Genomic DNA, 26,148 nt, shown 5'->3' with positions numbered 1-26,148 from the left:
GAGGGGGGGGCTGAGAGAGAGGGGAGGGCTGAGAGAGGGGGGTGGCTGAGAGAGAGAGGGGGTTGAGAGTATAGGGATGGCTAAGAGAGGGGTGATGGCTGAGAGAGAAGGGAGGGGGGGCTGATTGAGGGAGGAGGACTGAAAGGAGGGGGGGACTGAGAGGGGAGGGGCTGAGAGAGAGGGGGCTGAGAAAGAAGGGAGGGGGGCTTAGAGAGAGTGGGGCTGAGAAAGAAGGGAGGGGGCTTAGAGAGAGGGGGAGGGGGCTTAGAGAGAGGAAGGCTTGGAGAGAGGGGGCTGAGAGGGAGGGAGGGGGGCTGAGAGAGAAGGGAGGGGGGCTTGGAGAGAGGGGGCTGAGAGATAAGGGAGGGGGGCTGAGAGAGAAGTGATGGGGTCTTGGAGAGAGGGGGCTGAGAGAGGAGGGAGGGGGGCTGAGAGAGAAGGGAAGGGGCTTGGAGAGAGGGGGAGCTGAGAGAGAAGGGAGGGGGGCTGAGAGAGGGGGGAGGGCTGAGAGAGAGGGGGGCTGAGAGAGGGGGAGGGCTGAGAGAGAGGGGATGGGGGCTTGGAGAGAGGGGGAGCTGAGAGAGAAGGGAGGGGGGCTGAGAGAGGGGGAATTGCTGAGAGAAGGGGGGCTGAGAGAGAAGGGAGGGGGGCTGAGAGAGGGGAGGGCTGAGAGGGGGGCTGAGAGAGGGGGAGGGCTGAGAGAGAGGGGAGCTGAGAGAGGGGGAGGGCTGAGAGAGAGGGGAGGGCTGAGAGAGGGGGAGGGCTGAGAGAGAGGGGAGGGCTGAGAGATAGGGGAGGGCTGAGAGAGGTGGAGGGGCTGAGAGAGGGGGGGGGCTGAGAGAGAGAGGGGAGGGCTGAGAGAGGGGGGAGGGCTGAGAGAGGGGGAGAGCTGAGAAAGAGGGGTGGGCTGAGAGAAAGGGGAGGGCTGAGAGAGAAGGGGGGGGCTGAGAGAGGGGGAAGGGGAGCTTAGAGAGAGAGGGGGAGTTGGGGGGATATGAGAGACTCCTAGCCCTGCTCCTGCAGTCCCAGCTCTGTCCCAGTCTCTGTCTGCAGGTTTGTATGATGACAGACAGTACATTCCATACCATGGTGCCAGTCTCCTGCTTTGATCCGTCCAATTCCAGTGGCTCCCTCAGCAGCCTGCGCCTCCTGCCTGTCCTATGTGACAGCTCTGTGCCCCCAGTGAGCGGCGAGCCTGTCCTCCAGTCAGATTTGTACCTCACATCAGAGTGTGGAGTGGAACTTGGAGCAGTCCATGCTCTGGAAGCATGGGGTACGCTGCGCCTGGGGGAGGCGGGGTCAGGGGGTGAGGTCAAAGAGGAAGCGGTGCCACGGTGGAGCTCTTCTCCTGCGTCCCGGGCTCTCTGGCTTATCTGCCCTCAGCCAGCCCCTTGCTGTTCACTGGCATGTAACGATGGATGCCCAGCCACCCACACCTCCCCAACTTCAAACATCAGAGAGCACCCTGGGGCTTGCTGGACATATGACACTCGCTGGCTGATAGAAGAGCAGAGGGTCGGATTACTGTCTGGACTGGAAACACATAAGAGTAGAGAGCCAGGGCGGGGGCGCTGCTTAACATGGCTTGGTGGAGGACAGTGCGGGAATACAATAACCAATCCGCCTAGTGGTAGCACCGGCCCTGCCACTACACAACATATTCATACTGAATGAGCTAGCCATTGATGATGTCTAATTCTATACAGACAGCAAAGTTGTTTTGGGCTACATATACAATCAGATAAAATGCCAGCAACAAAGTAGCAAGGATTATGAAATTCTCCAAGCCTCAACAATGACAGCGTGCTCCGCTGGACATCAATCGTGCAGATCATGCCAGCAAGCCAGTGTCTGCGAGTGCCTTTGCAGAGGCACCCTGGTTAACAGGTCCAGGTTTACTGCTGGATCATTCAGAAGAAGCAACAACAGATGACATCTTCAAACTCCTAGACCCTGACAAAGTCCCAGAGATTCATCCAGAAGTCAATCCAAGTCTACAAGTTGGACACTTTGTTGGTCACTTGTACAAGGACCAGCACGCTGAAAGAATGTATTGGATTTTATTGTTTTTTTTTTTTACCCAATACTTACCTAAGCCCAATCTCGATCCAGTGACAAGAGCACAAGAGCAGCAGCTCTCCTGGGTCTCTCCTTCCTCACTGGCAGGAGCCATTGGCACTTTCTGTGGCTTATGGGCACAGAGAGCTGGCTCAGGGGGGCCCAGAACACCCTCGGCAGGGGACCGGAGAAGAATAATTGCACAGAGCAGGTAAGTATGACATTTTTTTTTTTTTTTATTATTCCTTTACAAACACTTTAAGTTAATTCCTATTGATGATGGCAAGGTATGCAAGGTAGAAGTGAAGGTCGCAAGATAAGGTACTGTAAAGACTTTTATCAGACTACTGAACAACTGAAGGTTGCTTTATCTGCACTTGAAGTAAAGAGTGTACAGTTCCCTAAATAAAAACAAGAACTTTCAGCCGAACTTGGATTGTTTGACACTCTCTTGCATTTTAGAGTTTTTTTAAAGTTGTTGTTGCATTACATGCCTATTTTCCTCTACTGTATTTCAGATTTTCAAAACATCAACTAAAAATTGTACCTTTTTTAATTTTTTTTCGTTTTTTAATTAGATGTACTTTTTATTCAAATTTATGCAATGATATACAAGAAAGATATCAATGAAGCTATACAAATTACAATGAGCTCAATCTATCATACAGCATTTTACACAGTATAGGTTATACTAGACACAGCAACTGTCAGGAATATACAATAAATAATGACCATTAGAGGCAGGTATAGCATTGTACGTGACAAACACAGTCATGATGATCAAGGTTTCAGTGCTGACACTCAGAAATCATATGAAGGGAAGAAAAGGAAAGAGACAAGAAGGAAAAAAGAGGGGGGCAGGGTGGAAGGAGGGAAGTCGGGGTAAGAAAGGAAAAGAAGTGGGAAGGGGTCAGTGGAAGTAAAGGAAAAAGAAGAAAGAAACAAGGTATATGGGTGCTGAGGGGGGAAAATAGTCAGTATTTCTTTTTCCCCCAGAGTAAAAGAACATCTCCCAAAGTGCACATAAAGAAGCCATGGTACCCTGTAGGAGTAAATGATGTTCTGAGTCTCATGTTTGGGCTGTGACCTGGTTTCTTCACATCACAGCCCCACCCCCTTATATTACAGTTTTCCCTTTACATCAGTGTCATCAGTCCTTCCCTTTACATCACAGCCCCCCCCCCCCCCTTATATTACAGTTTTCCCTTTACTTCAGTGTCATCAGTCCTTCCCTTCACATCACAGCCCCCCCCCCCCCTTATATTACAGTTTTCCCTTTACTTCAGTATCATCAGTCCTTCCCTTCTCATCTCAGCCCCCCCCCCCCCTTTTACATTGCAGAAACCTCACTTTACATCACAGAACCCCTCCTTTACAATACAGCCCCCATTTACATTACAATGACCCTCTTTACATCACACCACCCCCTTTTTACATTGTAGAAACCCCCCTTTACATCAGAGCTCCCTCTTTACAATACAGACCATTCTTTGTATTACAGTGCCTGCTTTACATCACAGCCCACCTTTGCATGCAAATCCCCCCCCCCCCCTTTACATCACAATGCCTTCTTTACTTCTTTAAATGTCCTTCGTCCCCCTTCATATCACAGCCCCCCTCCTTTCATCACAGACCTCCACCCTTAACATCACTATCCTCAGCCCCCTTCCTTGCATCCCAGTCCCCTTCACAGCCCCCTTATTTGAATCCTAGTTCCCTTCACAGCCCCTCATCCTTGCACCTCAGTCCCCTCTACAACCCCCTTACTTGCATCTCAGTCCCCTTCACAGACGCCCTCTTTGTATACCAGTCCTCTTCACAATCCCCCCTTCTTTGCACCCCAGTTCAATTTACAGCCCCCTTTACTTTTATATCAGTCCCCTTCACAGCCCACCCATCCCCTTTTTTGTACACTGATCCCCTTCAAAGCCACCTTTCCTTATTTGTACCCCAGGCTCCTTCATGGTCCTATTCCTTGCATCCCAGTCTACTTTACAGTCCCCTTCATTGCATCCCAGTCCTCTTTATAGACCCCCTACTTTCATCTCAGTCCCTTTCACAGCCCAAACCCCCCTTTTTTTTATACTGGTCCCCTTAACAGCCCCTCTTCCTTACTTGTACCCCAGTCCCCTTCACAACACCCCTTCTTTGCACCCCAGTCCCCTTTACAGCCCCCTTACTTTCATCTCAGTCTCCTTCAAAGCTCCCCCTCTCCCTTACTTTCATCTCAGTCCCCTACACAGCCCCCCCTCTTACTTTTATCTCAGTTCCCTTCACAGCCCCCATCTTACTTTTATCTCAGTTCCCTTCACAGCCCTCATCTTACTTTTATCTCAGTTATCTATTCCTTCACAGCCCTCATCTTTTATCTCCGTTCCCTTCACAGCCCCCATCTTACTTTCATCTCAGTTCCCTTCACAGACACCATCTTACTTTTATCTCAGTTCCCTTCACAGCCCTCATCTTACTTTTATCTCAGTTCCCTTCACAGTCCTCATCTTACTTTTATCTCAGTTCCCTTCACAGCCCCCATCTTACTTTTATCTCGTTCCCTTCACAGCCCCCATCTTACTTTCATCTCAGTTCCCTTCACAGACACCATCTTACTTTCATCTCAGTTCCCTTCACAGCCCTCATCTTACTTTTATCTCAGTTCCCTTCACAGTCCTCATCTTACTTTTATCTCAGTTCCCTTCACAGCCCCCATCTTACTTTTATCTCGCTCCCTTCACAGCCCCATCTTACTTTTATCTCAGTTCCCTTCACAGCCCCCATCTTACTTTTATCTCGTTCCCTTCACAGCCCCCATCTTACTTTTATCTCAGTTTCCTTCACAGCCCCATCTTACTTTTATCTCAGTTCCCTTCACAGCCCCATCTTACTTTTATCTCAGTTCCCTTCACAGCCCCCATCTTACTTTTATCTCTGTTCCCTTCACAGCCCCCATCTTACTTTTATCTCAATTCCCTTCACAGCCCCCATCTTACTTTTATCTCAGTTCCCTTCACAGCCCCCATCTTACTTTTATCTCCGTTCCCTTCACAGCCCCCCTCTTACTTTCATCTCAGTTCCCTTCACAGCCCCCATCTTACTTTTATCTCAGTTCCCTTCACAGTCCCCATCTTACTTTTATCTCAGTTCCCTTCACAGCCCTCATCTTACTTGTATCTCCATTCCCTTCACAGCCCCCATCTTACTTTTATCTCAGTTCCCTTCACAGCCCCCATCTTACTTTTATCTCAGTTCCCTTCACAGTCCCCATCTTACTTTTATCTCCGTTCCCTTCACAGCCCCCATCTTACTTGTATCTCCGTTCCCTTCAGAGCCCTCATCTTACTTTTATCTCCGTTCCCTTCACAGACCCCATCTTACTTGTATATCCGTTCCCTTCACAGCCCCCATCTTACTATTACTCAGTTCCCTTCACAGCCCTCACCTTACTTTTATCTCCGTTCCCTTCACAGACCCCATCTTACTTTTTTTCAGTTCCCTTCACTGCCCCCCTCTTCCTTTTATCTCAGTTCCTTTCACAGCCATCTTACTTTTATCTCAGTTCCTTTCACAGCCCCCATACGACTTTTATGCCAGTTCCCTTCACAGCCCCTATCTTACTTTTATCTCAGTTCCCTTCACAGCCCTCATCTTACTTTTATCTCCGTTCCCTTCACAGCCCCCATCTTACTTTTATCTCAGTTCCCTTCACAGCCCCCTTTTTTTTGTATACTGGTGCCCTTACCAGCTCCCCTCCCTTCCTTGCAATCCAGTCCCCTTTATATGAATGCCCCTTCCCTTACATTACATTTCCCCCTCACAACACTCCTCCAATCGATCCTACCTTACACAGAAGGTAGAAGGCAGAAGCCACAGGATGTTTGGAAAGAGGGACGGACATGCAGCACATGCTTTTCATGTTACAAGTTACATCCCGCATCTTAGCACTAAAGTGTCCGTTTATGAAGCAGTGATCAGTGGAGATCCAGAGGATCACCGCTGATCACAGCCCATAAACAGTATATAAACCAGAGATAATCGGGGGAGAAGTGTTTGAATTTGTTCTCCCGCCAATTATCTCCACACACTGAGAATCCTCATAGACTGACACAGTAACGGTCACTTTATGAAGCTGCGATCTCAGCGCTTCACTGGTGATCTGTGTCAGAATTCACACTCCCGATTCACCAACTCAGAGGTGGAGAATCGGGGAGTGAAGAGGGAATGTGGGGGGATCTGAGGAGGAAAGAGGAAGATAATTAACTTCCTTATGCCTCGTTCAGACCCCCCAACACTGTAACCATGTCCCCCTGTCATATGTATGTGTATACATATATATACATATATATAATGTGTATATGTATATATATATATATATATATATATATATATATATATATATATATAATGTGTGTGTATATACATGTATATATAATGTTTGTGTGTGTATACATGTATATATTATGTAGGGGGACGCTTTATTTCACTAACATTAATCACACCGCGTGTCAGTGTATTGAGCTGTGATAATTTATCACTGCTTAATAAATTGACATCTCTGTGTATCTGTGAATTTCTAGTACTGTAATCTCCTAAAGTCTCACGAGATTCCAGTATTAGGGGCCGTTCTCCAGTGTTAGAAGCGTTTGTAGATCGCTTCACTCCTCCAAGTGTGAAGCGATCTACTCCGCTTCATAAAGTGGCACACAGAGGAGAAAGATCTCCTCTGTGAATGCCGGAGAATGAAGCAGTGAATAGATTTCACTGCTTCATAAAAGGACACCTAAATCACCAGCTTGCTAACTTGAAAAGCACGTCTCACATGTCCCGCCCTCTGTCCGGACATCCCGCGCCTTATGCCTTCTATAGGATAAATGCTGCAGCAATGGCGAGGGGAAGGAAGATGTCAGCCAGGAGAGGATACACAGGCTGCTAAGCTACATTTATTATGACTAGGTTCACATCTCTGGAGAACACCGGAGAACACACGTGATTAAACGCACACAGAAACACAACACACGAGGGTGCAAAAAATTCTTAATGGTACCCCCACACATTGACACCCGCAGCATGTTTTCATGCACACCAAATGGTGCAGTGCGATTACAAAAAATGGTTGGGGATTTCTTTCCCCACATTTACTAATGGGTAGGGCAGCCCATTAAAATGAAGGGGCTGCCCTACCCACAATGTGTGTGCACAAACACACGCAAATCTGAACCAAGCCTAATTATCTATTTCTTATCGTTCTCTGTTGTCTAACTTTCCTCGTTTTTACGTTGCATATCAGTATCATTTTGTATCTATTTCCCTAAAAAAAATTAAATTACCTAAAGTTTTATTTCACACAAATTAAACAAATCTATTAAACTGGAGACTAAATAATAGATGCAGTAATGTGCAATTTGCTTCAAGCAGTGAAGTCAGTACAAGCTGTACATCGTTGCATTACTTTTCATATATAAAATATATACAACATAAGTATGATTCTATATGCGTTTATGTGTTATACAGACACTGTGGGTTATGAGACAGGTGTGCTGTGGGTTTTATTCACCGTGTCACCCACTGCGCAGAAATACACTCCAGAGTCAGTGACTTCAACTTGATTTTTGCTCATAGTATAAGACATTTTCTTCGAATTGTGTAATCCTGTAAATCCTTTATGGTTTTTCTGTGTTAGGTCACTAAGAAGCATGGTGGGGGCTCGGCCCGGATACAAGACATACCAAAAAGGGTAAGCACTGCCTGAAATTTTATATGTGCATTCCAGCAATAGAGAGTCTCCTTCATTAATGATCCGAGGTTCTGATGTCTGGTTTACAGACTGCCCTTGAATTCCTCCTGCAGATAAAATGGCAACATTAATAATAAGTAATATATCAGATAGATCTACATTTGTTCAACATATGAATATCCATGGATATCACAACCCAGAGCCTCTCTTATCCATGCTACAAAAATCACATATGTCATTTATAATAGTGCATACCTATCAGAATAGCTCCAGACACAATACATGTGATGATGAAATTCATGGCTTAGGTATCTGTGCTTGTACACTTTGCTCTCATGTGTATGTGAAGATAGGACTATAGACAGAGATCTATATATCATCACCTGACCTCTTTCTTACTTCCTGCAATCACTTACAGTTAAAGTTTACAGCTTGTTTTTCTGGTTAAGGAAAATACATGTATTCATCCAGTAAAATGTTCACCTTGTAAATATAACATTGTTTTTTGTTTTTTTTTAGATTTCTGTAAAATTACTCATTTGCCATAGTCCCCAATCTTCTATAATGTCTACAAATATACTTCTTTTCCATGGTGCGCTGGCAGGACGGTAAAAAAAGTCCTGTTAGCAGCATCTTTGGAGCGGTGAAGGAGAGGTGTGTATACTGCTCCTTCACCGCTCCTGCCCACTGAATTGAATGGGGCAGCGTGGCTAAACCGCTGGCAAAGTGCCGCTGCAGCAGTGCTTTGCGGTGGTTCTAACCCTTTCTCGGCTTATTATTATTATTATTATACAGCATTTAAATAGCACCAACAGTTTTCACAGAACTTTATAGCATGGTGGCAGACAGCAAAGTTACAATACAATTCAATACAGGAGGAAATAAAGGGCCCTGCTCTTTAGAGAGTCAGATGATTTGTTCCACAACCACTGCTGGTGTATGCAGTACTGTATGTGGCCAGAAGTGTGGGGCCGCTGGTGTATGCAGTACCGTATGTGGCCAGGGGTGTGGGGGCACTGGTGTTTGCAGTACTGTATGTGGGCAGCGGTGTGGGGGCGCTGGTGTATGCAGTACTGTATGTGGCCAGAGGTGTGGGGGCACTGGTGTATGCAGTACTGTATGTGGCCAGAGGTGTGGAGGTGCTGGTGTGTGCAGTACTGTATGTGGCCAGAGGTGTGGGGGCACTGGTGTATGCAGTACTGTATGTGGCCAGAGGTGTGGGGGTGCTGGTGTTTGCAGTACTGTATGTGGCAGAGGTGCGAGGGTGCTGGTGACGCTCAGATGCGTGGTAACTGTTGACACTTTCAGGTGCTCAAACGTACGTTATGCCCTCCCCATCCAGCTAGGAGTGTCTCAGAGTATCTCTGAGCATCTCTGAGTTCTCCAGGAAGCACCGGGAGCACATCGCTCGCAAATCAAGACAGGGTTTTTCTTTTAAATATAGCTTACCTTGTGAAACCGTGTTACTCACAAACCGAGGTATCACTGTACAGTTGTTAGGTGGAGGCAGGAATAGGCTTCTCTGAGGAGAAGGGTTTTAAGGGACCATCTTAAAGGGGACGGAGTAGGAGATAGTCGGACAGATTGGGGTAGGAAGTCCCATAGGATGTTAGGGGAATGACAGAGAGGAGTAGCAGACACATAATGGTTGGTAAGGTGGATGAGTCTTCATGACAGACTGAAGAGGGTATAGCCTATGTAAAGGTAAGCCAATGAGGAGGGAGTTGCAGAAGTCGAGGCGAGACAAATATCGGTCAGGATTCTTGTACAGCAAATGCTCATTTCCGATTAACAGGTGCTCTCTCCTATGCACATTTGCAGGATTGTGAGCATAGAAGCCTAGTCCTTGCATGTCTAGTTAGACTTCTATGCTCATGATCCTGGACATGCAAGAATGAGAAACTGCTGCACTGAAATGAGAATTTGCTGTACAAGATCCCTGATACTGTCTTTAACACAAACAATTGAGTACTCTCTGTGATACCTTTTTTTTAATTTACACTAAAACTCAATTTTTTAGGACGAACTAAAATCAAACACGAATCGGTCACCATTACTCACGATTAGGGATGATCCCGATGTTTGTGTTTGCCTGTTCGCCGAATAGCAAAGAATATGGGGTGTTCGCGGCAAATTCGAAAGCCATGGAACACCTTTTAAAAGTCTATGGGAGGAATCAAATGTGCTAATTTTAAAGGCTTATATGCATGATATTGTCTTAAAAAGTGTTTGGGGACCCGGATCCTGCCCCAGGGGACATGTATCAATGCAAAAAAAAGTTTTAAAAACAGTAGTTTTTTCGGGAGCAGTGATTTTAATAATGCTTAAAGTGAAACAATAAAAGTGTAATATTCCTTTAAATTTCGTACCTGGGAGGTGTCTATAGTATGCCTGTAAAGGGGCTCATGTTTCCCATGCTTAGAACAGTCTGACAGCAAAATGACATTTCTAAAGGAAAAAAAGATTTAAAACTACTCGCGGCTATAATGAATTGTCGGTTCCAGCAATATACATAAAAGTGAATTGATAAAAACAGCATGGCATTCCCCCACAGGGGAAACCCAAACCAAAATCAGGTCTAGCATAGATTTTAAGGGGAACCCCGCGCCAAAGAAAAAGGCGTGGGAGTCCCCCTCAAAATCCATACCAGACCCTTCAGGTCTGATATAGATTTTAAGGGGAACCCCATGCCAAAATTAAAAAAAAATGGTGTGGAGTCCCCCTAAAAATCCATACCAGACCCTTTTCCAAGCACACAACCTGGCAGGCCACAGGAAAAGAGGGGGGACGAGAGAACGCCCCCCTCCTGAACCGTACCAGGCCATATGCCCTCAACATTGGGAGGGTGCTTTGAGGTAGCATCTTGTCTGCATGTTGATGTGGAGAAGGGCCTCATTCCCACAGCCCTTGCACGGTGGTTGTAGGGGTCTGCGGATGGGAGGCTTAACGGAATCTGTAAGCCCCCTTTAACATGGGGACCCCCAGATCCCAGCCCCCTGTGTGAAATGGTAACGGGGTACAAATGTACCCTACCAATTCACAAAAAATATGTAAAAATGGTAAAAAAAAGACACTACACGCCTTGGGACAAGTCCTTTATTAAACAAATTGAAATTAAAATGTATTTTTCGGTCCATCGGAGCACGAGAAGAAGAAGAAGAACACTCCGTGGGACAGTTCTATTTTTTATTTAATTTAATTATTTTAATAAAGGACTTGCTCCAAGGCGTGTAGTGTCTTTTTTTTACCATTTTAACACATTTTCTGTAAAGCGGTAGGGGAACATTTGTACCGTTACCATTTCACATGGGGGGCGGGATGTGGGGGTCCCCTTGTTAAAGGGGGCTTCCAGATTCTGATAAGCCCCCTGCCCGCAGACCCCCACTACCATCGGGGAAGGGTTGTGAGGAAGAGGCCCTTCTCCCCATCGACATGGGGACAAGGTGCTTTAGGGGGGCCGCTACCCCAAATCACCCTCCCAATGTTGAGGGCATGTGGCCTGGTACGGTTCAGGAGGAGGGGCGCTCTCTTGTCCCCGCCTCTTTTCCTGCGGCCTGTCAGGTTGCGTGCTCGGATAAGGGTCTGGTATGGATTTTTAGGGGGACTCCACACCATTTTTTTTGTTAATTTTGGTGTGGGGTTCCCCTTAAAATCCATACCAGACACCTGTAGAGTCTGGTATGGAATTTGGGGGGACCCCACGCATATTTTTTTTTAAATTTTGGTTCGGGGTTCCCCTGTGAGGGAATCCCATGCCGTTTTTATCAATTAACTTTTATGTGTATTGCCGGACCAACAGTTCATTATAGCTGCGAGTCGTTTTAAATGACTTTTTTCCTTTAAAAATGTCATTTTGCTGTCAGACTGTCCTAAACACGGGAACACATGCTCCACTTTAGTTTTTTCATGTTCGTGTCCCATAGACTAACTGTGTTTGCGCGTTCGAACACATTTTTTGCCTGTTCTGGTGCAAACGGAACAGGGGGTCTGGTACGGTTCAGGAAGAGGGGTGCTCTCTTGTCCCCCTCTCTTTTCCTGTGGCCTGCCAGGTTGCGTGTTCAGATAAGGGTCTGGTATGGATTTTTAGGGGGACTCCACACCATTTTTTTTTATTTTGGCGTGGGGTTCCCCTTAAAATCCATACCAGACACCTGAAGGGCCTGGTATGGAATTTGGGGGGACCCCCACGCATATGTTTTTTTTACATTTTGGTTCTGGGTTCCCCTGTGGGGGAATCCCATGTCGTTTTTATCAATTAACTTTTATGTGTATTGCCGGACCAACAATTCATTATAGCTGTGAGTCATTTTAAATGACTTTTTTTCCTTTAGAAATTTCATTTTTCTGTCAGACTGTTCTAAACACGGGAAACATGCTCCACTTTTGATTTTTTCGTGTTTGTGTCCCATAGACTAACTGTGTTTGCGTGTTCGAACAAATTTTTTGCCTGTTCTGGAGCAAACCGAACAGGGGGCCTGGTACGGTTCAGGAGGAGAAGCGCTCTCTTGTCCCCCCCTCTTTTCCTGTGGCCTGCCAGGTTGCGTGCTCGGATAAGGGTCTGGTATGAATTTTTAGGGGGACTCTACACCATTTTTTTTTATTTTGGCGTGGGGTTCCCCTTAAAATCCATACCAGACACCTGAAGGGCCTGGTATGGAATTTGGGGGGACCCCCACGCATATTTTTTTTACATTTTGGTTCGGGGTTCCCCTGTGGGGGAATCCCATGTCATTTTTATCAATTAACTTTTATGTGTATTGCTGGACCAACAATTCATTATAGCTGCGAGTAGTTTTAAATGACTTTTTTTCCTTTAGAAATGTAATTTTGCTGTCAGACTGTTCTAAACACGGGAAACATGCTCCACTTTAGATTTTTTGTGTTCGTGTCCCATAGACTAACTGTGTTCACGTGTTTAAACTAATTTTTTGCCTGTTCTGGTGTGAACCGAACAGGGGGTGTTCGGCCCATCCCTACTGAAGATGGTCATAGCCAGAAATGTTAGGGGGTTGTTTATAAAAGTGATTTCTCAACAAAACAAAGCATGGAGACATGGATGTATGGGGGAGTTTACTTAAAATATTAAAAATGAATTGTGTTTTTGGTTTGTGGTGCTCTTATACATGGAAGATCCTCTTTAAACTGTGACCAAATAATAAATGCATTAATGTTCTCCTTGCGCCAAGCAGTAGAGTGAGTACCTGCTGTATATTGTTGCAGTGATTTACATATTTAAAATTGAAAGTTTGCATGTTGTAAAATGACTAGGTATGATTCTGTATGTGGTATGTAGGCACTGTGGGTTATGAGACAGGTGTGCTGTGGGTTTTGATCACTGTGTTACTCACTGCGCAGTAATACACTCCAGAGTCATCAAATTCAACCTGATTTTTTGTCATGTTATAAGAAAATTTCTTTGGCTCATGTATTCCTGTAAATCCTTTATCACTCTTCCGTGTTATGTCACTAAGCAGCATGGTAGGAGCTTGACCTGGATACGAAACATACCAAAAAAGATAAGGAGCACTTGAAATTTTATATGTGCATTCCAGCAATAGAGAGTCTCCTTCATTAATGATCCGAGGTTCTGATGTCTGGTTTACAGACTGCCCTTGAATTCCTCCTGCAGATAAAATGGCAACATTAATAATAAGTAAAATATCAGATAGATATACATTTGTTCAACATATGAATATCCATGGATATCACAACCCAGAGCCTCTCTTATCCATGCTGCAAAAATCACATATGTCATTTATAATAGTGCATACCTATAAGAATAGCTCCAGACAAAATACATGTGATGATGAAATCCATGGCTTAGGTATCTGTGCTTGTACACTTTGCTCTCATGTGTATGTGAAGATAGGACTATAGACAGAGATCTATATATCACCACCTGACCTCTTTCTTACTTCCTGCAATCACTTACAGTCAAAGAGCTTGTTTTTCTGGTTATGGAACATACAGATATTCTATATGTACATGTGTATAGCTCATCATCATCACCTGACCACTTCCTGTATTCACTTGCGATCAAAGTTTGGAGCTTTTTTTTTTTTTTCTTTGGCTACACAAAATATGGATATCCATGCAGTAAATGTTCTGCTTATAAATCTAACATTTTTTTTTATTATTGTTGTTAAATTAACTAATTTGCCATAGTCCCCAATCTTTTATAATATCTACAAACACCCTTAGGTTTCCATGGATTTTAATTTGTTTCATATATATATATATATATATATATATATATATATATATATATATATATCAAAAAATTTATACAAATATTCAGATTTCAATTTAGTAAACAAAGCTTAATTTGTCCTATAATGGATAGTCTGCAGTGTGTGTGGTCTTCTGCATTCAAACATTCAGTTGGATAATTAGGTAGGTCAGGGCCGCTGATAAGGCAGTGCAGCCAGCCCTCCTGTACTGGGCCCAGGCCCCATCAGTTCAAAAGGGGGGCACCTGCTGAGCAAGAGGTCTGGCTATAATGTCTTATTGCAGACACCAACCCTCTTCTGCTTCCCCCTGCAGCACTGCCAGCTTCTCATTCTCTTTCTCCCTCCGGCTGCATTGCAGAGGGTTTGGTCCTAGCATGTGTGCCTCTTCCATCTGCTGTCCGGGCCCCCTCCCCCCCCATGTGCCCCCTTCCCCTGCAATGCTGCTGGCTTCCCTCCACTCCTCTCTGGAGCTGCTAGGGGCACTGCCATGCTTATTCAGCTATGCAAAATGCCATGAAGGAGAGAGAGCAGGGGGGAATGGGCCAGTAAATATGTGATTTACTGCTCCCTTTTTTTCCTGAATGAACACAGTAAGCAATCGGTACCAATCACCCCTGTGTCCATTCATCAATTAAGCATTGTAAACTGTGTTTATTAGGCTTCTGCTTGTTAATTATCAGGAAGCTTCAGCACATTATCTATTCATTTATCTGTGCAGCTGAGGTTGCAGAGAAAGGGACTGATGTCAGGTAGGCTGTATGGGGCCCCGTGATTTCTAACAGCAGCCCTGCGGTAGGTAGGTTCAGCAGATCACTGGATGACAATTAAGCTCCAAGGTTGTTGAATGTAAAGGCAGCACATTCTGCTTCCCTGCTGAGGCTGCATCCTACCTAAGCTTTTCTAGTTGTGTAGACTGGCTGTCACAATTAAATGCAATATGCATACTGACTGGGAATGTTTCGTAGCTATGGCAGTGAAAGAAGCTTTTGACCTTCCAACACACTGTGCACAGAGTCAGAGCGGCTTGCCAGGCTGCCCCTTTAGACCGTCATGACGACCTAGCTGTAATGGGAATACTGACATGACTTGTAGAACAGTAGACACATAGCCAATGCTGTTTTCTATTTAATTGTTTTGGATTATGCTGCCACCTTGTGACCTTTGTTTGTATTACATGTCTTTTTCCGTGTTTCCTTACCCTTTTTTATGTAATTTTCTTTTCCTTTAACGTGAGTTTATGGAGTCAGAATAGCCCTCTGTTTGTGTATCTGCGTAATCTGCAATCAAGCTTAGTGTCATTGTCTTGTAAGAGCACATGGTCACACAAGCTTCCTGCATGTTTTCTGAGAACTTTCTTTGAACTGTTTCCCTTCATTATGTTGTATCACCCTGCCTGCTAAATCACTGTTCATCTTCATAAAGAGACAGTATCCATTTTCAGTAAAAAGTACAAAATGTCTAGATAAATGAAAATGAGAGATTGCAAAAGACAGTAGGATAAACCCCCAAAAAATCTTCAAATATATTAATAGTAAAAAGGTTAAGTCTGAGCATGTAGGCCCTTTGCAAAATAATCTAGAGTGGGAGACTGGGGACAAAGAGAAGGCTAACTTATTAAATACTTTCTTCAGCTCTGTGTATACAAAGGAGCATGGGGGAGCTCATGTCCACAATGGGGGTGGTAGTAACGCAGCCCCAAATCCACAATGGCTCATAAGTGAGATGGTCCAGAAATATTTGGACAGAATAAAGGTGGATAAAGCACCTGGACCTGATGGCATCCACCCACGGATCCTAAAAGAATTGAGCTCTGTAATTTCGAAGCCATTGTATCTCATTGTATCTAATTTTTAGGGACTCATTAATGACAGGAATAGTACCACTGGATTGGCGCAGGGCCAATGTGATGCCCATATTTAAAAAGGGAACAAAGTCTTTACCAAGTAATTATAGACCCGTTAGTTTGACTTCTATAGTTGGGAAGATACTGGAGGGATTAATAAAAGACCACATAGACAAGTTCTTGCAGGAAAAAAATATTTTGAGCAACAGACAGCATGGATTCATGAAAGACAGAAGTTGTCAGACAAACCTGATTTCTTTTTATGAGGTGGTAAGTAAAACCTTGGACAGAGGGGTGGCGGTGGACGTGATATATTTGGATTTTGCAAAAGCATTCGATACAGTTCCGCACACACGGCTCATGTGTAAGGTAAAGTCTACAGGTTTGGAAACATCAGTTTGTAGATGGATAGAAAACTGGCTAAAAGACAGAATTCAGAGAGTAGTGGTTAATGATTCTTAGCCCCTGTACACACGGTCGGAGATTTCGACAACCAAATCCATCGGATCTTGTCTGTCGGATTTTGCCCGTCAGATCTTGTCCAAAACTGTTGCATACACACGGTCAGACTAAGTTGTCGAAAAATCCGCCCATTCAGAACGTGATGACGTAATTTTCGTTACGATGGGACTACATTTAGGCTAGTAGCCAATAGCTTTGATGTAGGAATTTGATCTGAGCATGCGTGGCACTTGGTCCGATCAAAATTCTCTACACATGATCGGAGTATGTCCGATCGGACCAGTTGGTTGGAAAATATTTCCGACGGAATCAGTCCGATGCATACCACACACAGTCGGATTATCCGACAACACGGTCCGATAGGACACATTCCAACGGATTCTCTGACTGTGTGTACAAGGGCTGACTCTGAATGGTCTAAGGTTATCAGTGGTGTACCCCAAGGTTCAGTGTTGGGACCCTTACTTTTTAATATCTTTAGAAATGATATTGGGTCTGGGATCAAAAGTAAAATTTCCGTCTTTGCAGATGACACCAAGCTATGCAGTGGAATAACGTCCTTACAGGATGCCTCCAATTTACAAGCCAACCTCAATGCTCTGTCTAATTGGGCGACTATGTGGCAGATGAGGTTTAATGTTGAGAAATGTAAGGTTATGCACTTGGGGGCTAAGAATATGCATGCATCATACACGCTAGGGGGAGTACAACTGGGGGAATCCGTAGTGGAGAAGGATCTGGGGGTTTTGGTAGATCATAAGCTCAATAATAGCATGCAATGCCAAGCTGTGGTTTCCAAAGCGAGCAAAGTCCTTTCCTGTATTAAGAGAGGTATGGACTCCAGAGAGAGAGATATCATTTTGCCCCTGTTCAAATCATTAGTAAGACCTCATCTGGAATATGCAGTTCAGTTTTGGGCACCAGTTCTCAAAAAGGATATCGGGGAACTGGAGAAAGTGCAGAGAAGGGCAACCAAACTGATAAGAGGCATGGAGGAACTCAGCTATGAGGAAAGATTAGAGGAACTGAATTTATTCTCTCTTGATAAGAGGAGATTAAGGGGGGATTTGATCAACATGTACAAATATATAAGGGGTCCATATAGGGAATTTGGTGTCGAGTTATTCACTTTACAGTCAACAAAGAGGACAAGGGGGCACTCTTTACGTCTAGAGGAAAAGAGATTTAATCTCCAAATACGGAAAGATTTCTTCACAGTAAGAGCTGTGAAAATGTGGAATAGACTCCCTGCAGAGGTGGTTATGGCCAGCTAAGTGGATTGCTTTAAGAAAGGCCTGGATTATTTCCAAAGTGTACATAATATAACTGGGTACTAAAATTTATAGGTAAAGTTGATCCGGGGAAAAACCGATTGCCTCTCGAGGGATCAGAAAGGAATTTTTCCCCCGCTTCAGCAAATTGGATCATGCTCTGCTGGGGTTTTTTGCCTTCCTCTGGATCAACTGTGGGTATAGAATTGGGTATATGGGCTGGTATGATATTTCTTATATATTATTTTTTTTTTTGGTTGAACTGGATGGACTTGTGTCTTTTTTCAACCTGACTAACTATGTAACTATGTACCTATAAGGCCATATGCATGACATTGTATAACACGTACTATCCCATACTGTCAGACCCATCTTATTACTCCACTAACCCATTCCATTGCTCCCATTAAGAGAGCACCATTTTTGGAGTAAACATTGGCCGTAGCAGCCTCTTTTATTAACCAATAAAATGTAAAACTTTAACATATCCGTAAAACATCTGTTATCAAGAAAAACCCATATTCCTTATTAGCGTTGGTCTTTGCCAGACACTTCCACTTACCATCTGTTCAATCTGGCAATGCGGTACCTTTAAATATGTTAATAGGCCTCTCACCGACATGCTGGCTCTGAGACAGCCCACTGACCGCAGTGCACCCATTAACCAACTTCCAGTTAAACCACTGTTAACTGGAATACCACCATCAGGACCCATACCACTGGTGGGTCCCGAACTCACCCTTCCAAAGTGTCTTTCTTCTCCCACAGCGCCCAAAGGAAAAACCTTACCCTTGGGTGCCCCTCCACACCCTCAACACTCTCTGGATGCCATCTTGCAAACCCAGGGCCCACATATCAACTCCCACATTATTCAGGTGTACCCCGTTCCCTCTCAGGTATCACCAGGTTTCCACCTCCAATTCCAAATGCCGGATAGCCAACCCCCCATTCCGAACCACAAATCTGCTAACATCCCTGTTAACTTTCTTACGCGCCTTATTGATTCTCTCCACCGATCTAGCTAATCGCCAATTTGTCCGAGCAATCATGTCGGACCACACAATCAGCATATCCGGGAAGGCCATGCAGAGACACAAGAAATCAAACTTGATGTTTCCCGTGATGTCCAACATGGACCGTACCCCCAAGTCATTCCTGCCTATGTGTAGCACTAAGACATCCGTAGGCCTGTTTAATCATGCAAATTTCAGCACTTCTGGAACAATCCTACTCCATAACATGCCTGGCACCCCCAACCCCCAGATACAGGCTTCACGCCTTGAAATGCCCAACTGCTTCCCTTCAGACCTAACATCAGCCCGCTTTGCCACCCCAAATACAAGTGGCCTAGTATCCAGACCAGGCCTTGCCTTCCATCTGAAAGAGAAGAAAACAAAACTCCAAATAACACCACAGCATCTTACCATCTCATCTACCCATATGTCCCCACTACCCCCCATTATCAGTCAACCAACAGATGGGACCTGAAATAAATATGGAACCTCTGCGATTCCCAACTGCGCCTGCAAGCCGCTTCTTAAAGGGCAACATACGGGTACATTAAAATGCCTGTACGTACCCTTCTGCCGACGTATATCGGTGTGAGCCAGTCAGCAAGTGGTTAAAGTCCCATCCTTCCCCCTTCCCCACTTTCTTAGGCTATCTATTAGAATGTATGTGCTTCCATTGTGCAGACTCTCACAAATTTAGAAGGGTTAGGACTGCAAGTATTACATGGTGCTGTGAAAGGGCCTTGCAGTTTATACATGCGTTTGCAAATGTGTGCTAACTAAACCCCTGTTTTTAACGTATACTGTTGGACAGATTAATTTGGTTAGTAAGCAGACTGGTTGGTGAGTTGAGCTGGGAATTTCCTCTGGTTTTGTCTTGCATGTGTTGCCCTTCCATGTGCTCCTTGCTGTGAAGACCAGTTATAGGTAGGGGCAAGAACCATCTATTTGTTACCTGTCTAAATTTGGTCAGGGGACACACTGGGCACCTTTGCTGTCATTGTGCTATGTGCTGGGTGTCCAATGTGTCCCTGTGCCTTTAAGGGGGATTGGGCCACCTCCAGGCACACCTGCCCCTTATCTATCCATTAGAATTCACTCCCTGTTCCATCTATCTGGATACAGTCTCATGGCTTGTAAACGGCATAGTTTTCTCTTCTTGCAACACCTTCAACAAATGCTTCCCTCACTGTTATTTGGCTCTTACTGGCCTTACACCATCTTTATCCCCTGAGAGTTCTTCATAGTATATCCTCCTTTCTTACAGACTCCTCTGTGCTACCACATACACAATATGGAGAATTTATCTGCTTGGGAATCTTATGCATTTGCTCCCTGCATGGTATAGCTTCCTCAGCTCCCAAGATGGACGACCTATCTCATCGGCTCCTCATGAGTATAGTATCCTGCACTCCTGTTTTCCAGTCCTCTGTAAGTAAATGCACGGCAAAATTTTCTACTCCCACCCCTTCTTTGATGCTCCTGTTCTTAGCAGAACTGATCAGTAACAATATATATATTTTTTTACAGACCAATGGATGCATCCTCTCCTGATGAAGTGTTTTCACACGAAACGCGTTGAGCTCTGATAGGATGCACCTTGCTAGAGTCAATCATCTTTGCATCTTTTTACTATACTTTTAATTACTCGCTTCCTAATACGGAGTTATCGCTTCATACATTGGCAATTGGAATGTGCTGCTATTTTGTTTTCAAGGTTGCATACAAATGAACTACTTGGATTATGTATCTGTATTCTTAGTGTTCATGAACTGTACTTTATCCTATGTATACACATATGCAGTGGCTTTAAATGTATTCCATATTGAGTGTGATTTTATACCCCCTTTATGGTAAATAAAACTCATTAAGTCACCAAGTATGCATTATTCTGGCCAATATGCAGTTTGCCTCACACAAAGTCCCAACTTCCTTTTCATATTTCTTGATCTAGGGATGGAGGCACATATTATCATATGTACGTCCCATTTAAAGTCCCATGCTTCCCTCTTCCCCATTTTCTTAGGCTATCCATTAGAATACATTTGCTTCCATTGTGGAGACTCTCATAAATTTAGAATGGTTAGGACTGCAAGTATTACAGGGTGCTGGGGAAGGGCCTTGCAGCTTACACATGCATTTACAAATGTGTGCTAACTAAACCCCAGTTTTTAATGCATACTGTTAGAAAGGTTAATTTGGTTAGTAAGCAGACTGGTTGGTCAGTTGAGCTGGGAATTTCCTCTGGTTTTCTCTTGCATGTGTTGCCCTTCCATGTGCTCCTTGCTGTGAAGACCAGTTATAGGTAGGGGCAAGAACCATCTATTTGTTACCTGTCTAAATTTGGTCAGGGGACACACTGGGCACCTTTGCTGTCATTGTGCTATGTGCTGGGTGTCCAATGTGTCCCTGTGCCTTTAAGGGGGATTGGGCCACCTCCAGGCACACCTGCCCCTTATCTATCCATTAGAATTCACTCCCTGTTCCATCTATCTGGATACAGTTTCATGGCTTGTAAACGGCATAGTTTTCTCTTCTTGCAACACCTTCACCAAATGCTTCCCTCACTGTTATTTGGCTCTTACTGGCCTTACACCATCTTTATACCCGTATATTACAGTTTTCCCTTTACATCAGTATCATCGGTCCTTCCCTTCACATCACAGCCCCCCCTTATATTACAGTTTTCCCTTTACTTCAGTATCATCAGTCCTTCCCTTCACATCACAACCCCCCCCCCCCTTTTTACATTGCAGAAACCCCACTTTACATCACAGAACCCCCCCTTTACAATAAAGCACCCCCTTTACATCAGAGCTCCCCCTTTACAATACAGCCCCTCTTTGCAATACAGCTTGTTCTTTCCATTACAAAGTTCGCTTTACATCACAGCCCACCTTTGCATGCAAATCCCCCCATTTTACATCACAACCCCCCTTTACATCACAATGCCTTCTTTACTTCTTTAAATTACCTTTGTCCCTCTTCATATCACAGCCCCCCCACCTTTCATCACAGACCTCCACCCTTTATATCACTGTCCTCAGCCCACTTCCTTGCATCCCTGTCCCCTTCACAGCCCCCTTATTTGGATCCTAGTTCCCTTCACAGCCCTCCATCTTTGCACCTCAGTCCCCTCTACAGCCCCCTTACTTGCATCTCAGTCTCCTTCACAGCCCCCTCTTTGTATCTCAGTCCCCTCCACAATTCCCCCTTCTTTGCACCCAATCCACTTTACAGCCCCTTACTTTTATCTCAGTCCCCTTCACAGCCCACCCACCCCCTTTTTTTGTACACTGATCCCCTTCAAAGCCACCTTTCCTTATTTGTACCCCATGCTCCTTCACAACCCTATTCCTTGCATAGCACTCTACTTTACAGCCTCCTTCCTTGCACCCCAGTCCTCTTTATAGCCCCTCTACTTTCATCTCAGTCCCCTTCACAACCTCCCCTTCCTTGTATCCCAGTCCTTATCACAGCCCCCACCCCCCTTTTTTGTATACTGGTGCCCTTCCCAGCTCCCCTCCCTTCCTTGCAATCCAGTCCCCTTTATATGAATGCCCCTTCCCTTACATTTCCCCCTCACAACACTCCTCCAATCGATCCTACCTTACACAGAAGATAGAAGGCAGAAGGCGCAGGATGTTTGGACAGAGGGCTGGACATGCGGGACATGCTTTTCATGTTCCCAGGCAAGTGATTGGTTGCTAGGACCATCTTAGCACTAAATCACCAGCTTGTTAACTTGAAAAGCACGTTTCGCATGTCCCGCCTTCTGTGCGGACACCCCGCGCCTTATGCCTTCTATAGGATAAATGCTGCAGCAATGGCGAGGGGAAAGAAGATGTCAGCCAGGAGAGGATACTTAGGCTGCTAAGTGGTGGAGCTGCAGGCCGGGCAGGACTGTCATTGGGCTAGTTTTCGGCAGTGGCGTCACCTGGGTTGATGTCACCTGGTGCAAAAAAAATGGTGTCACCCCCCCACCAACTCCCTCATTATAAACCTCCCCCCTCGGTATAGACACCCCTTCAGTGCAGACCCTTCTATCAGTACAGACACCCCCACCTTGGTACAGAGACCCCCACCTCAGTACAGACACCCCCATCGGTACAGAGACCCCCACCTCAGTACAGACATCCCCACCTCACTGCAGACCCCCCATCGGTACAGACACCCCCACCTCAGTGCAGACCCCCCAGAATTACAGACACCCCCCCTCAGTGCAGACCCCCCTCAGTACAGACACCCCCCTCACTGCAGACCCCCAGTGCAGACACCCCCCCTTAGTGCAGACCCTCCAGTGTAGACCCCCCAACAGTACATACACCCCCCTCGTGCAGACCCCCCTCAGTTACAGACCCCCCCTCAGTGCAGAACCCCAGCAGTACAGACACCCCCCAGTGCAGACCCCCAGTGCAGACACAGCCCTCCATTCAGACCCGCCAGTGCAGACCCCCCTAGCAGTACAGACACCCCCCCAGTGCAGACACCCACCCAGTACAGACACCCCCCAGTACAGACACCCCCTCCATGCAGACCCCCGTGCAGATACCCCCTAGTGCAGACACCCCTCTCCGTGCAGACACCCCATTGCAGACCCCCCAGCAGTACAGACACCCCCCAGTGCAGACACCCCCCTCCGTGCAGACCCCCGTGCAGACACCTGCCCCCAGTGCAGACCCCCCAGTGCAGACACCTGCCCCCAGTGCAGACACCCCAGTGCAGACACCCCAGTGCAGACACCCTACCCCACTGCAGACCCCCCAGTGCAGACACCCTACCCCAGTGCAGATACCCCCCCAATGCAGACACCCCTCTGTGCAGAGTTGCAGACACCCCCCAGTGAAGAACCCCCTCTGTGCAGACCCACCCTCTGTGCAGACCCCCATGCAGACCCCCCCAGTGCAGACACCCCCAGCAGTACAGACACCCCCCCTTACAGACCTCAGAACAGCAGTAATCATACACACACAGCGGTGTTTGTCCCTCGAGCTCGGCTCCTCCTCCTGCTCCTCTGTGGATGTAAACAGAGAGGAGGGGGAGGCGGCTTAGTTCCGCTCAGCTGAGGGACACAGCCGTGGCGCAGTACACAATGCAGCAGACGGTGTTGGCGGTGACACTACCCATGGGTGTCACCCCTCTGGCGGGTGTCACCCGGGTGTGGCCCGCACCCCCCGCACCTGCCTAGCAATGCCACTGGTTTGCCGACTGCAGTCTGTCATTTAGTGATGCCTGCACTATACTATACTTGCCTAAAAAAGTACAGTATTATTTTACTATATAGTGATTCTTGTCTCTACATTTCTTACGACTAGGTTCACATCTCTGGAGAACACCGGAGAACACACGTGATTAAACACACAGAGAAGCACAACGCAACCCCCACACATTGACACCCGCAGCAAGTTTTCATGCACAACAAATGGTGCAATGCAATTACAAAAAATGGTTGGGGATTTCTTTCCCCACATTTACTAATGGGTAGGGCAGCCCATTGAAATGAAGGGGCTGCCTTAACTACATTGTGTGTGCACAAATACATGCAAATCTGAACTGAAAAAATTTATTCTATTAAACTGGAGACTAAATAATAGATGCATTAATGTGCAATTTGCTTCAAGCAGTGAAGTCAGTACAAGCTGTACATCGTTGCATTACTTTTCATATATAAAATATATACAACATAAGTGTGATTCTATATGTATATATGTGTTATACAGACACTGTGGGTTATGAGACAGGTGTGCTGTGGGTTTTATTCACTGTGTCGCCCACTGCGCAGAAATACACTCCAGAGTCAGTTACTTCAACTTGATTTTTGCTCATAGTATAAGACATTTTCTTGGAATTGTGTAATCCTGTAAATCCTTTATGGTTTTTCTGTGTTAGGTCACTAAGAAGCATGGTGGGGGCTCGGCCCGGATACAAGACATACCAAAAAGGGTAAGCACTGCCTGAAATTTTATATGTGCATTCCAGCAATAGAGAGTCTCCTTCATTAATGATCCGAGGTTCTGATGTCTGGTTTACAGACTGCCCTTGAATTCCTCCTGCAGATAAAATGGCAACATTAATAATAAGTAATATATCAGATAGATCTACATTTGTTCAACATATGAATATCCATGGATATCACAACCCAGAGCCTCTCTTATCCATGCTACAAAAATCACATATGTCATTTATAACACTGCATACCTATCAGAATAGCTCCAGACACAATACATGTGATGATGAAATCCATGGCTTAGGTATCTGTGCTTGTACACTTTGCTCTCATGTGTATGTGAAGATAAGACTGTAGACAGAGAACTATATATCATCACCTGACCTCTTTCTTACTTCCTGCAATCACTTACAGTTAGACAATACTTTGTTTGTCTTTCTGGGTACGCAAAATGCATATATCCATCCAGTAAAATTCTCTGCTCCTAAAGCTAACATTGTTTTTGTTTTGTTTTTATTCCTGCTAAATTAATTAATTTACCATATTTCCAGTCCTCTATAATGTCTACAAACAGCCCTAGGTTTACAAGGAATAAAATGTAACCTTACACTGAATATTTAATTCACATATGTGGTTGGGGTGCAGTAAAAGCAGGCAGTTGAGCCATGGTTTTACACCCCTCTCCCCAAACAGTCACATGAACACTAACATAAAGCCGGCTGGTGCTCAAATTGGGGGGGGGCGCAAACAAACTATTCTGAAAAACAAACACATCAATTGCAGCCTCACCGTGCCATGAAACACAGCCACTGTACCATCAAATGCTGCTACTGTGCCCATCAAATGCTCCCACTGTGCCATCAAATGCGGCCACTGTGCCCATGAAATGCTCCCACATCAAATGCTGCCATTGTTCCATCAAATGCTCCCACTGTGCCCATCAAATGCCACTGTGCCCAAACACTGCCACTGTGCCCATCAGATGCTGCCACTGTGCCCATCAAACGCTGCCACTGTGCCCATCAAATGCTCCCACTCTGCCCAAACACTGCCACTGTGCCCATCAAATGCTGCCACTGTGCCTATCAAATGCTGCCACTGTACCATCAAGTGCTGCCACTGTGCCATCAAACGCTGCCACTGTGCCCATCAAATGCTGCTACTGTGCCCACTAAATGCTCCCACTGTGTCATCAAATGCTGTCACCGTACCCATCAAATGCTGCCACTGTGCCCATCGAACGCCACTATGCCATCAAATGCTCTCACTGTGCCCATCAAATGCTCCCACCGTGCCATCAAATGCTCCCACTGTGCCCAAATGCCATTATGCCCATCAAATGCTGCCACTATGTCAATCAAATGCTTCCACTGTGCCGTCAAATGCACCACATGCTGCCACAGTGCTCATGAAATGCTGCCACTGTGCCCTTTGAGTGCTGCCACTATGCCCCCCTGCCCACCGTTTGCCCTGCACTTACCCTGTCTCGGTGGGGCAAAAGGTGATGGTGGCGGCTTTCGCTCCTCCATGTCCTCGATGTCCAATCACAGCGCCTGTCATTTCAGCCAATCAAGTGATGGGTAACAGACCTGAGCACCT

General features: G+C 45.6%; 2 long non-coding RNA genes across 2 annotated transcripts; both read right to left on the bottom strand.

The window, feature by feature from the left end:
- Nucleotides 1–7,370: 7,370 nt before the first annotated feature.
- LOC143960203 (uncharacterized) lies at nucleotides 7,371–8,163 on the bottom strand. The gene is made up of 2 exons (XR_013270281.1): nucleotides 8,042–8,163; nucleotides 7,371–7,893 (listed from the first exon to the last, which is right to left on the bottom strand). It is a non-coding gene; the product is annotated as an uncharacterized LOC143960203 (long non-coding RNA).
- Nucleotides 8,164–24,151: 15,988 nt separating this feature from the next.
- LOC143961112 (uncharacterized) lies at nucleotides 24,152–24,897 on the bottom strand. Its single transcript, XR_013270413.1, has 2 exons — nucleotides 24,801–24,897; nucleotides 24,152–24,652 (listed from the first exon to the last, which is right to left on the bottom strand). It is a non-coding gene; the product is annotated as an uncharacterized LOC143961112 (long non-coding RNA).
- Nucleotides 24,898–26,148: the final 1,251 nt, after the last annotated feature.

Source organism: Lithobates pipiens, unplaced genomic scaffold, assembly GCF_037356315.1.
Source record: "Lithobates pipiens isolate NorthernLeopardFrog02 unplaced genomic scaffold, aLitPip1_a1.2 Scaffold_11, whole genome shotgun sequence".
NCBI classification, from domain to species: domain Eukaryota; kingdom Metazoa; phylum Chordata; class Amphibia; order Anura; family Ranidae; genus Lithobates; species Lithobates pipiens.
The sequence above is the reverse complement of the archived record's forward strand: the minus strand, read 5'-3'. Positions and strand labels throughout refer to the sequence as shown.